General features: G+C 39.0%; 1 non-coding gene across 1 annotated transcript; it reads right to left on the reverse strand.

Moving 5' to 3' along the window:
* Positions 1-15,420: 15,420 nt before the first annotated feature.
* On the reverse strand, positions 15,421-15,527 carry LOC131238090 (small nucleolar RNA R71). The gene has a single exon (XR_009167508.1). It is a non-coding gene; the product is annotated as a small nucleolar RNA R71 (small nucleolar RNA).
* Between the last annotated feature and the right edge of the window lie 599 nt (positions 15,528-16,126).

Here is a 16,126-nt window from a genome sequence, read left to right on the forward strand (position 1 = left end):
ATAGTAAAAAACCCACCCCGTTTGGGTTTTTAGTCAATCAAATTAGATTGCTTTTTGCAAAAGTAAGAAGGTTAGCTACAAATTTGTTATTGAACTTGTTAAAGCCATTTAATATACATTGATACACCATCCTCTAATGGCTCAGCTTTTAGAGAAAGTGGTTGTTTGACATGGCATTGAGGTATTAGAAGAGGTCTTGTGTTCGAATTCCGAGAGCAGTAAATATACCTTATGACGCAGGAAAGGATGTGATGAGGCCGAGCACCATCTTAACCACGTTATTCTCTTAATCTTTCTAAACACTTTTCATGTTAGACACAACTCCTAAAGCCCAACAGATGAAAAGTTGCTATCAAGCCAAAACTTATTAAAATAGTAAAAACATAAATAAAAAGAAATTTGACCATCGATCTGATGGAATCTCACAAATTTGGCATGAGCAACCCGGCATAGAAGGGTTGATTGGCTAAAGTAGCTTGTCTTACCCATATATGGTACGTCAAGTAACTTATTCCGGTTTGCGAGATATATCTGTTTTTAAGGTTACGACGGTCTTGATGACTTCCGCCTTTGATCCTTCTCTGGTCCATCTTGGACATGAAAGTGTCCGCAACCCGCTCTGCATCATATTTTCTCCCACAGAGGGCAGGAAAATTAAGTCAGTAAATATGCCTAACTAATATATTCTCTCACGGAGGCCAAGAAAATCAAGCCTTAGATGGTTTTTTTTTTTCACATGGATAGCTACAAATTTGAGTTATGACTCTATTTTGTTGGTGTTCGTCATTAGCTACACGTAACTAGTTTTAATTTTTTTTTTTTTATGGGCTTTTACTCTAACCTCCTGCTTCAGTACTATAGGAATTTCATTTTGAAAGGGAATAAATCAAGTTACTGGTTCTAATTTTGCTCTTTTGGGGGTTTTTACTCTAATCTCTCGGTGCAATATAGGAATTATCTTTACAAAGAGGATAGGATTAAAAATTCTTAAACCACGACAAGGCAACTAACAGCAACATTAAGAAGTGTGGGCTATAGTAAGAGTTATCTTTTTGTTTGAAAAACAGGCTAAGCTTATGATGTAGAGCGGGTCGCGGACAGTTACATGGCCAAGATGGATCAGAAAAGGCCTGGTCGACTACAGAAGTGATCCAGACCATTGAACCTTAAATCGGGCGTATCTCGCAATCCGGAATGAGTTATCAGACGTAAAATATATGATTTTGGTGTAGAACGAGCTACTTTAGCTAACCAACCTGCTATGCCGGGTTCCCCAAGCTGGATTTGCGAAATACTGCCAGATCGACGGTCGTTTCCTTATTTTAATTTCATTTTTACTATAAATAGTAAGTTTTAGTTTGATTATAACTCTTCATCCGTTGGGCTTTAGGAGTTGCGTCCAATGTGAAAAGAGCTAAGAAAAAATTAGAGAACGGTTTGGTGAAGCCAAATAGGACACTTACTATTTTTGGCCGAAAACCTTGCGCACTAGTAGGCATCACGATCGTCTATAAATAGCAAGTTTACTATTTATAGTAAGTCGTGAATTCTAGGAGTTTTAGTTGTAGTTTGATTCTGATTTCTTTCCCATTGCTTGGTACCCCTATTTAAAGGGTTGTGAACTTGTTTTTATTCATTTATTAATCAATTTCGAATTTATTAGAATTTATTTCTATTTCCTACTTTCTTTCCTCATGGATTCGAGAAGTCTCTGTGAGGAGTTCAGAGAAGTTCCGTGGATTCGGAATAGTTATCCTCTTGAGGAAGACGGTGCTCGACCTCACGTCCTTCCCTGCGTCAGCTTAGCTTGGGCTTGTGCTAGGCTTGGGCTTGTGCTTGGCGTGCGCTTTGTGTGTTTTTGATAATAAGCTTCCTCCCCATTAAATGTTTTCTTGCTCTTAAATCTAGCCATCTTTTAACTGTTATTTTTTTTTACTAAATAACCGTTATAAAATTTCTCTAATTGCTAACTAATCTCCCAAAGAGCCTATAGGATTACAAATTACTACACCTATAAAAGTGCAATTAATACAAATTACAACACCTGTCTTATGGAAAAAGTAATTTGATTGACAATTTCCCTATTTTAATAGGCGTTATAAAATTAATGATGAAACTTTTACATTACTTTAATATTAAATCATAAAGAAAAATGGACATATGTGTTTAGATAGGAGATTTCGACTGCAATATGGTATAAAATTATAATGATTACAGATTTCGTTACTTTTTTTTTTTTCTAGAAACGGCGCTTCATTGATATAAGAAGATAATTATAAAACATGGAATTCAGGGACCCCCAGGAGAAAAAGGACCTGGGGAAAACTATCATATCATAGGACAAAACAAGCGTCGGGAAAACAAAAGAGCACCAAAAACAACAGGGAGCTACGCAACCCCTCTAAATCTCTCTAATCGCCCCTAGGCCCACCCTATCCAGGAATAGGAGGCCTCTAATCCGGGGCAGGATGGCAGGAAAATGATCGAGGAAGTTGATACCTTGATTCTCACTACCCAGGCGAGCCAGAGTGTCCACAGGGGCGTTACCTTCGCTATAAATGTGGGAAAACACAATCTGACCCCTACACTTCAGCCTGTTAATCCCGCTGATCCAGTAGTGCCATTTCCAACTTGGTTGGGATAGCTCGTTCAACACATTTACCATTTTTAGTGAGTCAGACTCAACAATGACTCAATTGAAACCCTGCAAGAGGCAGAGGAATAGCCCGTCGTGCATCGCCCGAAACTCCGCATAGGAATTGGATCCAACCCCGTAGCCCATCGAGAAAGCAAAGAAAAACTGCCCCTTATCTCCCCTACAAACTCTACCGCCACCCGCTGGACTCAGATTCATTCTATAGGACCCATCCACTTTCACCTTCACCTAAAGATTGGTTGGTTTGGACCACTTCACCACCTCAGAACTATGACTTGAGCTGGCCCCATCCTGGATCAATGAAGGCCGGCCTGAGAGCCTGATAGGCGCACCAGGAAAAGCAGGAGCTATCCTCTACTGTCGGGAGGGTATAGTATGTCACCCACACTATTGGGGCCCGCTAGACGAGGGGCCGCAAACGCTTGATAGCCACCAGTGGACATGCACCACCAGAGCAGCAATGGTGGTGGACTTCCCTTCAAAACAAGCTGTGTTCCTAGATTTCTAGACTTCCCACAACAGAAAATTTGATGCCAGAAGACGAGCCAGGGAGGGCTTGCTACTGACAGGATACACACCCCACAATTGCAGAATTTTGGCTTTAACCGACGTGGCTGGCATCACACTGATCCCAAACAAGACGTCGAAGTGTTTCCAAGCCTGGCCCGCCAGCCCACTATCTAGCAACAAATTATTGATGGATTCCACCGACGTTCTGTCTACTGAGCTGCCACTACAACACATACACTTGGATGCATTTTGGATTCCACGAGCCTGGACTGCGTCATCTACCGACAAGGCCCTATGTAGCAGCTTCCAGAGGAACAACGAGATTCCTGGGGACATCTTTGCATGCCACACCCAAGACACCTAGCCTTTCCGAGCATGAGGCTCTCTACAAATTTTGTTACCCGTCTCCGATCATAATTCAATTAACTACCAAATTATTCTTTTAAAAATATGTTGCAAAATGATAATGTGAGCACTTTTATAATAGATTACTAATGCAATTTTCAATCCAAACAAGGCTTTACTGTGATTAGTTTATGAATTCTTATTTTTCTTTGAGAAATATAGGAAATCTTCAGTTATCGCTATCCTCTTTTCGTTCTTTATTCTTCTAGTTTTCCTTTTTTATTTTTTCTCTTAAATAAGGAAGCGATGATGGATTTTTACATGAATAAGTAACAGAGTCAAACATGTTTTTTTTTTTAAAAAAAAAAAAACCATCTTATAATATTCTAAACATATTTCTAAATTAATCTAAATACAAAGATGGTTTATATCTTACCTTCATACGATCAATCATGATAAGAAGAATGTAGCTATCAATGTTAATCCTTTAAGTTAAAGGTATCATCTCGATCTATCTAAAATGAAAGAGGACAAAAAGCTTTCATATACACCTTAAGTAGGAATGAAAGGATATGCCTTGGTGCACATGCTAACACAACTGGAGCCCACATGATCACACACGTATGATGGAAGAAGGGGATAAAATAGGTATTAGTGCACTAATTTGTGCACCTTATTTGTCAATCACGTGAGTCCATGTGTCATGTAGTCAGTTGAATCCTCGAGAGCTGAAGACTAAAGACACAAGATGACGTGAAACATCAAGAAGGAAAGAATAGGTAAACGAGGTGCTTTGGTGACCCTAACCTTGATAAAAATTAACCCTTGAAGCTCTAGATGATCTTACCCTTATAGGTAAACCTTATTGATCATTCCTTATTCTTAAAAGCTTAATTAGAACATGATAAATAAGGCTAAAAGTGGTGTCAAGTTGCTATGAAATTATATGCCTAAAATAATAGTTTTTGAGTGGTTCTCGATCCCATCTACAGACTATCGATGTGACTCAATGGAATCAAAGTACCACTTGATCCGATAGAAGAATAAGTCCATTAAGCGACATAGGTAATTCTGAATTTTCTCGATGGGATCGACGAAGGATTCGATCCCATTGAAGGCCTTTTTTATCCTATCGACAAAGCCGTTAACTAGTTGTTTTATAGCTGTTCTAAATTGGCTTCTTATAAAAGGCTATTTGGTTCTTAGACAACATGATGAGTTTTTGGTGTAATAGAAGCTTAGGAGATTCTCCACTCATATCTCACATTCCAAACCTCTAACTCTATGAGATTTAGACATCTTCCTTGTGATTCATCACTTGAAAGATGATGCCAACTTCGATGAAGAAGATTAGCTTAATCCCTTTCTTGTTTTAGATATTAGACTTGAACCAATAGTTAAATTCTTGTCTAAACCCTCTAGAACACTCAGATAAATGAATCACATTTGATTGCAACCTTCCATTAGTTGTAGAAGATTTATTAAATCTCCCATCACATTGGTCACCTCAATGGAGCATTGCATGCAAGGTGTTTGATCTTGTAGCTGAAGCCTTGGCAAAGTATCGACATCAACGACCGGAGAAAAAATGGGAGCTAATTGAAGCACGAAAGCATATCAATTAAGTAACCCGAGACGGTGCATCAGATGAGCTCAATTTGATAAGTAAGTATCAATTAGTGAATTCATATTATCTTTCATTGTCTAGGATTGATAATACGAGTTTATAACGAAAATTCGATAAGTTCTTATATAGAACCCACGCTCTTGTGTAGGGCCATATTCACCAAACACAGAGTGTACTTGTTAGTCTCTGTGGGAGTCTCTAGAGGAAGTAAACGTAAGTCATTGGACTAAAATTGAGATTTTTGGTTAGCTGATAAAAAATCAACTAAAGTTTCTTGTAGGATCCTTTAACGAGAGTGCATGTTAGTTCCTTTTATATGGATTTAAAGGTTAAAGGTAAACCTAATTTAAAACCTCTGATAGTAAAATTTGGTACACTTATAAGTTGAGTGCGTCTGTCAGGAGTGAAGTAGGGAAACTAAACCACTATACATGCTTATGCTTGGGATTATCTTTTAAACACTTATTTAATTATGCTTATGTGATTGATTAGTGAATTATATGTATGCATAATAAATCATTTAATATATTGTACATGATGTATAATGGTTCGACTACATGCCCACTCCACTCCCGGCTGACTCACTCTCTCCTAGAGTGTGCTGGATTTCACTATCCAACTGATTTTAAATCACGTTCATCATAAACCTTTACAATATACACAAGGTCTACACGATTTGTATTTTTTGATGGCTTACACAAGGTTTTAGTAAGTTTAGATCTCAAACTCAAATAAGAAGTCCTACACAAGGACGTTAAATGTACTCTCCCGTCAAAGGGCTGCACAAGGACTTGGTGAGTTTGGTGTTTCAAACTTTATAACTCAATCTTATACAAGGAATAGTTTCCAGACACAATGGACTCAAAATAACTTTCAAACTTTAAAACTCAATCATTGAACTACAACCTTGATTGTGAGACCCTTATCATATCCCATATCGTTCCGTAGGCTTCCACGGTCCTCCTGATTAAATTCTGACGACCCGCGATGTATAGATAGCAGTTGTGCACGACGTTGAGTCGTATCCTGTATTCCAGAGTTGACTCGACCCAAGACTTTACCCTTGCGACTGCGCCGTCGTCGCAGTTCCGACGCCAGTCTCATACACCGATGTGATACCTGGGCTAGGAGATGTGGACCCGTGTTTAGTTCAAGAAAAAGTCATGTGTTACAAATCCCAAGAGAATATATCCCATCAAATGTCAAGTACACACCCTATCACTCCTATCACTCACACCCATCCCCATGTATAATACCCATCCCCAAAGTCAACTATATCAAGTACATCCATTACTTTTCACCCATCCCTCACCCATCACACTCATCTCTTACATCACCTCTCTCTCTCATCTCTCTCTCATTTTCTCCCAAGCTCCATGAGAGCAACTGTCCAAGCTATTTTCATGAGAGAGAACTAGTGTGGCCCACCTTCCTACCATCAAATCCCACCCTCCAAGCTTTATCTCGACCATTGAAATGCATTCCATGGAGCTCTAGGATGCATTGGTGGAAGAAGGAAGAGGAGATCCAAAGGTGGGTGATTTTATGTTTTAATTTTGTGATTTAAGGGCCCACTTATGGTGGGACCCATCTTGATGTATGCATTCTATAGGAAGGGCCCATAGTGACGGGGTCCCTCCCATTCACCAATTTTTCTCTCTATTTCTTTATTTCTCTCTTTTTCCCTTTTTTTTGATGTGTGGCCCACCATGATGCAATTGTCAACCACATCTTATAACAAACATGCAGATGATGCGTATAAGCATGTATCATGATGTGCTGTCACATACTCATAATCAGCATCGACAACCGGCACCGATAATCAACCTATACAATCAGCCTTAACAATTGGCCTCGATAATCGGCTCGACAATCGAAATCGGCCTCGATAACCAGCCATGACAATCGGAATCGGCCTCGATAATCAGAATCAGCCTCAACAATTGGAATCGGCCTCGATAATCGCCTTCGATAATCGGTCTAACAAAGGGCCTAAGGGAAGGTCACAATGTGGACATTTAACCATCATTGCCCATCAATGTGGACATTTAATCAACATTGCTCCCAAGGAGTGACCTTCATAGGATCAAACATATAGTGGGCCCATGGCCTCACACAATGGCCTAATATACATCACCATGGGCCTCTCTTAAGGGCCTAATACACATCACGATGGGCCTCACTCATAGGCCATATACACATCGTAATGGGTTGCATATACATCACATTGACGCCCGATATCTGGGCCTCAAATACATCTCAATGGGCCCCATCCAATAGGCCTTAGATACATCACATTGGGCCTCACACAAGGGTTATAAATACATCATATTGGACCTCATGTAAGGGCCTCACTTGCATCACATTGGGCCGCATTACATGGGCCTCATATACATCAAGTGGGCCACATCACATGGGCCACACCAATGAGCCTCATATACATCAAATGGGCCGCATATACAAGGGTCACACCAATGGGCTTCATATACATCAAATGGGCCATATCACATGGGCCGCACCAATGGGCCTCATATGCATCAAGGTGGGCCTTAATGGATGGGCGATAAATACATCAAGGTGGCCTCATGGATGGGCCATAAATACATCATGATGAGCCTCTTGGATGGGCCGCACCAATGGGCCTCAAGTGAGAGCTTGGGTTACACCAAAAATCATTTCAATAGTTGTAGGTGTAACATGTGTATCACTGTACACTATCATTCTATGGGGCACATGGCTCACTAACTATGGGAGTGAGAATTATTATCATTTATTAGACAAGAAGAAAACAATGAGAGACTATATTATGGGTGAAAATATGTATCAATAACCATCAGATTCTCTCACCTATAATCAGTATGACTATGATCAATGGAAACATTAAAATTGGAAAGATGAACCAACAACATCTTATAATGATTATTCTCTTGGATCCCCTACCTTTGAGATCCAACCAGAATATGGACTGTCTTGCAGAAATTAGAAAAACATTAAAAGCACTTGATTTGCATATTGATAAGATAGTGGAGGCTCATTCATCCCAGCCACAACTCAACCCAGAAACACAATGCGAGGAAAGTGATCCTAACTTGCTTGTGAAGAACTCTGGAATTTGGAATGTGGAGTTGGATTCCGTTAATGAGTATATGATTTAATTTCCTGAAGAGTCGATCTCAATGATGATCCAAATGAATTATCAAGAGACGTGGGTGTCTTCCAAATATGATGACATTGACATACTTAACTTCAATGAGGAGGAAGAGGCTAGTTTATTCAAGCCTCAACTCAACCTAGAAAAACAGTATGAGGTAAGTGATCTCATCCCACTTGTGAACTATACTGAATTGGACGATGATAAATATTGGGATGAGAATCATGAGTTTATAGCCCAAATTTCCTTGGAATCAATCTCAAGTTTGGTCCGGGTCAATGATCAAGGGGTACAGGAAGTGGTCGACCATAATGAACTACTCCACCCATGTGACATGTTTGATTTAAATGTGAAGGATGAATCACTTTCAACTAATCGTTCCAACTTTTGTGATATATTTTTAGACTATTCTCGTGAATTGAATAATGATTAATTCGGGAGATGAATGAGTTGCTCGATACGACTCTGGAATTTGAGGCCATCCAGTTGAGACCACCATCTGAGCTGTTAATTCTTGATGATTTAATGCCTCTTCTGAGTAGTATCAATGAACAAAGTCTTTACATCAATGCTTCATCTAATGACCCTCAATCTGTCTGTGTAGGGCAAAAGCAAGAGACCATGCGTCCATCCACTTCCAGAGACAATGGAATCCTTAGGCAGATCATCACAAACTTCAATGTTGAGAATGAGTCACTCTCAACTGAATTTTCTAACTCTTCAGAAGATTGCTTGGCACACAGTGCAAATTCAAACTATACCATGATACAAGAAATAGTGGATGCCTTACAAGACAATACCTCGGTAGTTGTCACTGACCAAGAGAACCCTTATTTTGCAGCCTCTCCTTCCCCAGATCCTAAATGTTTACCATTAAAGGAGGAGAAGCTGAAAATTGAACCGGAGTCCGAAACTTCGGAATATGTTGAGACTACATCACTTTCTGAGAATTTTTCTGAAATTTATCAACTTGTAGTCTCTGATTCACCATGGAATACTAACATTGAAACTTTTTCTATCATAGGTGAATCCTATATACTTTAGATACCTTAGGCGATTCAACGACAATTTTTTACTGAGGTCCATAAATTTCTCTGAAAATTCGTGCTCTAGGGCATCCAAGCCTATTGCAAAAAGGGCTTTTGGATAATCTTGTTGAGAAACCTACTGAGAAATTTATCAAGATATTGGCTGGAGGAGGAACCTTGCGGCTTGACTGAGTAGCTTTTTCCTTGCTTTCAAAGAATTTAGGATTAAGATAGTTTACTTTCAGTTGTTTTAGGATATCTTGCTTTTCGTTGTTTTAAGATAGTTTGCTTATCATTTGTTGAGTCCTCCCGCTAACCCATCTTCACTCTGAGATCATTGGAAAAACTTCCAAAATTTCTTTTTCAGGTACTACCTTTCCATAACTTCTCCTTTACTTTCGTTGTCTCATGTACACATTACATGCTTATATTTTTTACATTGAGGACAATGTAGATTTTAGGTTGGGGGTGTGGATTAGGCAAGCTAATTAGTGTTTTCTTAGTCTTTGAGCAAAATTTGTGAAATTTTTTTTGAAAATTTTATAAATTCGAGTGATTATGAAGTTCATCCATGATTTAGAAGTATAAGATACTTCATGTTCATGATTTATGACTCTTGGGTTCAGTTACTTGTTAAATTTCACAGTTATGTTCGAGTTATTAATTCATGATTAGAAGTTTTAGACATTAATTGAGTCATGATTTCACATGTCATAGCTTACAGATTAAGGTGTCAGTTTGATATTGAATTGTTAACTTGGTGATTACTAAGCATGGAAGGAACCAACCTGGGGAATTTGTCCATCATGTTTAATGAGAAGAATTGAAAAGAAAGAAAAATAAGTAAATACCCAGCTAAAAAAACAGTTGTCGTAAAAAAGGGCTACCTATTAAAGATCATTGAAAAGATTGAACATAACGTGAAAGCCATCGATGGAAGAATAAAAAGCTAAACTGTAAGGCAAGTTTTGGTTTAAGTTATGGTTATCCTGAATTATCCTTTGATTATCAATATGATCATGAAAATAAAGAAATGAACCTTTCATTGTGATAAGTTTAGGTTTTACTATGCACCCATGGAACTCGATGTTTAGAATTGCTTTAATTGGAGGATTAATACCTTGAACTTGATTATGAAAATTACCAAGTGCTGGAGTTCAAGAGAAAGTAATGGTCAACATTGTTGTATTTTAGAATTCTATTATCTGGATTATTTTTGAAAAATCACTTGGGTTTATAAAAATTATCCTGTGTTCTTGAAATATTTTTCGCATACTTTACTCGAGACTAGCAAAATGTTGGTTGGGGATTGTGTTAAGGGTCAAATATTGCATATTGGACCATATTTATTACTTGGTTTTATGAACATGATAATGTTTAATATTCTATTTTAATAATGTTTATGTTGCAAGGTGAATTTAAGAGCTTGGATTGAAAAGAATGTTAAAAGCATGAATTTAATGCTCAAGAATCACTAAAGCCTAGAATGGATCCGATGAAACCAAGAATGAAGAATGCATCTACTAAAAATCCAAGAAAACCAAGTCCAGAATGAAGAAAATCAGAGTTTTGAAGTGAAATTCGGTGACCCTTGACTAGTCCTGGCTCCGACTCGACCAGTCTTGCATATGCTCGACCAGTCCTGGTTACGCACAACCAGTCCTAGACTTTTCTCGACCGATCGAAGGTGTCTCGACTCGAACTCTTGCGCGTAAAACTTCAAAATCCCCATCCTACTCGATCATTCAAAGGAGACCCTCGACTGGTCAAGGACGTCTCACGACCGGTCGAGGATGGCCCACGACCAGTCGAGGGTTACACAAAAATTGCATGGACTGCGTAAATTTGAGACGGTTTCCAAAAATTTTCACTTGGTGCGAAAGTTTAAGACCTAAAACTATAAATAAGGGTCCCTAAGGCACTCCTAGGCATCTTCTAAGGTTTGAGGAGTAGAGCAAAAGGGTGGGGCCACAGTCTGGGAGTTCTTCTTCTTCTTCTGTAGTTGATCTTTTTGTTTTGTTTAAGAGTCTTTAGTTCAATCATGTCTATGGTTGGCCAAAAACTTGTTCACTCCCTAAGTATAGGGTTGTGATGTAGTAATAAACTCGGTGAGACCGAGGTCGAATCCACAGGGACTGAAAATTGTACGTGATCTGGAACTAACTAGATCTAGAACTAGCAAAAGATGTAATCTAAATCAAATAGAATTTAATGGAATACTTATGGGATAATTATCGAAAACTTAAATAATTCAGGGAATAAGAAACTAGGGATTTAGAGGATCCACTTGTAGAGATCAGGGAGATCTTTATGCCTGCTTCAAAAATCATGGAACTTAAACTGAACTTCCTCTGATATAATTTTCAAAGAGATGAGAGGTATATGAATTAGAATGGATTCCATCACCAAACCATGCCCAGGAGACAAACTAAACAACAGAATTAAACTAATTACCAACCAACCAACAATGTATGAAGATTAGGAAGGGTACTGTCATCCTACCATGCCCATGGAACAATGATGAACAACAGGGCTTCCTGACTTCATAACATAAAAAGGGGAAAGAAATACTCAAAGCCATTGCAAACCCATTGTAATTTCAGTCACAACAGACCATTAAAGACTAAGAAAAATATTCCTTTAATAATCAACTAAAATCACATTCAGTTTATGAATTTTAAATTACAGGCACAAAATATAATCTCCCATCTCGCTATAGGCTTCACCTCTTAGCCCTAGCTAAGAGGTTCAACCACACACAGGCATGATGCGGCTGGATCCCTTAAACAAAGTAAAATAAAATAAAAAGAAAAAGAAAAAAACAGAAAAAAATACCAAACTCCACCACTCTCTCTTGTGCAATCGTCCAAGCCAAACCGTTGCTCACGTGCCACCCCTTCTTCTTTCTTTCTTTCCTTTTCTTATAGGTAAAGCAGGCCTTGGAGAGGTGTGCTACCGTCCATCATTGAGTTGGAGTTGGTTTCGCTTGAGTTTACACAGCTGAGTTCGTATGCGCAGAAAAAGCGCAAAACGACCTGTGTTTGGAGTGTATTTGCGGCATGATATCGACCTACCCATCAATTCTGAAATCTTGGCTAGGGTATTGGCCTCCCTGTGTCTCTTCTAGATGGTCCGGATCACATATCCGACCATGAGCAAGATCGCACAACGGCCCAACAACGGCCGATTTTCTCGGACGCAGGCCTACGAATTTTTTTACGCTGTGAAGTGCAGTGGGCCCATGATCGGTGTCGGAGGAGAAATCTACGCCGTCCATTGATTTCCCCTCGAAAAACCGATTAGGAATGGTCAGTTTTGGACTGATTTCGGTGTGGCCCACAGAATTTTCTCCCTACTGTCCGTCCTGCGTTTGGACTGTTAAAATCCGATCCACGCTTTTTCCAGGAAAAACTCCACCTAGGGGAGGGTCACGCCCTCCCTTTGGACTCAATGGTCGGTTCAGATGGACGATCTGGATGAAAGGTGGGCCCCACTACGTGAGATTAGCGGACGCTGGTGCATCTGCTGGTTGTCCGTGCTTGAGAAGGAGAAGGAGACGGGTCTCCGTTGTTGACCGGGAGACCCTGGTCCAGTGCACAGCGGGTGTACGCCTACTGTGTGCACAGGCCATGTAAAGTGGGCCCCACCTTGATGTTTTATAGAAATCTGCTCCGTCCATCTGACTTCTCATCTACTTTAAGGAGATGAGACCAAAATCAAGGTATATCCAGAGATCAGGTGGGCCCGAAATTGGTCCAGAATGCTAGATCACAGGGTTCCTACCATCCGTTGGGCTTGAAACTTCATAAATGGCCTAAGAACCACAAATTAGTCGTACACGTCGAATTTCAGCCCTCAGATCACTATGGAAGTGGCCCAATAGTTAGATCAGCCCATAGAACAGCGATTTGGGGCCCACCTGATCTCACATAGTGGGGCCCACCTTTCATTCAGATCGTCCATCTGAACCGACCATTGAGTCCAGAGGGAGGGCGTGACCCTCCCCTAGGTGGAGTTTTTCCTGGAAAAAGCATGGCTAAACCTGATCTCACGTATTTTTTTCTATTTATTTCTTTTTCTTTTTATTTTATTTTACTTTGTTTAAGGGATCCAGCCGCATCATGCCTGTGTGTGGCTGAACCTCTTAGCTAGGGCTAAGAGGTGAAGCCTGTAGCTAGATGGGAGATTATATTTTGTGCCTGTAATTTAAAATTTATAAACTGAATGTGATTTTAGTTGATTATTAAAGGAATATTTTTCTTAGTCTTTAATGGTCTGTTGTGACTGAAATTACAATGGGTTTGCAATGGCTTTGAGTATTTCTTTCCCCTTTTTATGTTATGAAGTCAGGAAGCCCTGTTGTTCATCATTGTTCCATGGGCATGGTAGGATGACAGTACCCTTCTTGATCTTCATACATTGTTGGTTGGTTGGTAATTAGTTTAATTCTGTTGTTTAATTTGTCTCCTTGGCATGGTTTGGTGATGGAATCCATTCTAATTCATATACCTCTCATCTCTTTGAAAATTATATCAAAGGAAGTTCAGTTTAAGTTCCATGATTTTTGAAGCAGGCATAAAGATCTCCCTGATCTCTACAAGTGGATCCTCTGAATCCCTAGTTTCTTATTCCCTGAATTATTTAAGTTTTCGATAATTATCCCATAATTATTCCATTAAATTCTATTTGATTTAGATTACATCTTTTGCTAGTTCTAGATCTAGTTAGTTCCAGATCACGTACAATTTTCAGTCCCTGTGGATTCGACCTCGGTCTCACCGAGTTTATTACTACATCACAACCCTATACTTGGGGAGTGAACAAGTTTTTGGCGCCGTTGCCGAGGATTGACGGTTACATTTTTCTGAAATTAATTAATTTTAGAATTAGGTTGGGATTAGGATTTTACTAACTTTAGGGTAACAGTTTTTATTTTATTTTATTTTTAGAAACTAACCTGTTTTCCTATTTTGTATGATCCTGAAATAACTTCTAAACTGGTAATCCCTTTCTAATTCCTCTACTTTTTCTATTTTTTAGAATTAGGGTTTGAGTTTTGAAAATTTTCTATTTTCTAGTATTTTTTTATTTTTAGGAACTAGTTTATTTCTAGAAACTAGATTAGTTATTTCCCTCTTTAGAGATTCTTTCTAATTTTAGAAACTAACTCATCTTTCCTTCATTTTTAGAAACTCTCTAATTCTGGCACTTTCCTTTTTAGAAACTAACTTTCTTATTGTGTTGGCTTTTAAGGTAGAAATTTCTAATTCAGTAAGCTTTCTCTCTACTCTCTATTTTTTCAGTTCTCTTTTTAATTTACTTTCTAGTTTAGGGCTCTCTTCTTTTAGAAGCTAGTTCACTTCTATCTTTTTTTTAAAGGATTGATCTTCTCTTTTTAGAATCTAACTTATTTTTTTTTATTTTGCAGGTTTTTAACTTAGGGACTCCAATTTAGTAAATTCTTTCCAACTCTCTCTTTCTTTCTAGATTTTCTTTCCCTTTCTTAGGATTAGGTTTTGAATTTATATGAGAGCTGTGAGTGTTTCATGCCCAAGTGGGCCCGTGACAACACTCGATGTCTCTTAACTGAAGGAGGATTGGTTGAGGGGTTGACTATCCATCGCAGGACTAGACACCACTCGAAATCCCCTGAGTTAATTGAAGTTATAGCTGAAGACCAACTTCCTCTACATCCACCCAGGGTGGAGGATACCCAAGATGAGAACGAGGTACATCAGGCACCCTCGCCTCATACTTTACAAGATTATCTACAACCGGCGGGAGTGAGTACGCCCTCATGCATGATTTTTCCTGAAAATACATGACAAATGGACATCAAGCCAGGAGTTATCCAACTCCTAACCAAATTCCATGGACTTGAATCAGAGAGTCCATATTTACATTTGAAAGAGTTCGATGAGATTATAGCTACATTATGTTTTCCTAATGTATCTGATGATACAATCAGGCTGAAACTCTTTCCTTTTTCCTTAAAAGAGAAAGCTAAGACGTGGTTACATTCACTGCGTCCTAGATCCATTAGCACATGGAACGACATGCAGAGGGAATTCATAAAAAAAATTTCCCACATCATAAAACGATTACCCTCAGAAAAGCAATCATGAACTTTGCCCAAAAGGAAGATGAAACATTCTTCCAATGTTGGGAAAGGTTCAAAGATTTGGTCAGTTCATGCCCACAACACGGATTTGAACCGTGGCGCATTACAAATTTTTTCTATGATGGACTGACATCTTCCATGCACCAAATGGTCGAGACAATGTGTAATGGAGAGTTCAATAATAAAGATGTTGACGAGGTATGGGATTACCTCGATAGTCTTGCTGAAAAAACACAATCATGGGACTATTACCCAAAGTCGAACACCACGTCTAGGCCGACTCAATTAAAGGAGAAAGGTGGATTATATCTCTTGAAAGAAGAGGATGACCTCAAGTGTAAAGTAACTATGCTCATAAGGAAAGTTGAGGCCATGGAAGGAAAGAAGGATAAGGTTAATGAAATTGTTTGTGGGATCTGTGATTGTAACATTCATACAACTGAAAATTGTCCTACAATACCCGCCTTTCGAGGAGTGTTGAATGAACAAGCTAATGCCGTAAACAACTATCAAAGACCTTTTACTGGACCTAACTCCAATACGTACAATCCTGGATAGAAAAATCATCCAAACTTTAGTTGGAGGAATGGACAAACAGCTACTCCTCAAGGTTTCTTCAATCAAAATCCAAATCAAGTGAAACCTCAAGAGGAACCGGTTCAAAATTCCATACAAGAGCTGGCTCAGG

Source organism: Magnolia sinica, chromosome 2 (assembly GCF_029962835.1).
Source record: "Magnolia sinica isolate HGM2019 chromosome 2, MsV1, whole genome shotgun sequence".
Lineage (NCBI taxonomy): Eukaryota > Viridiplantae > Streptophyta > Magnoliopsida > Magnoliales > Magnoliaceae > Magnolia > Magnolia sinica.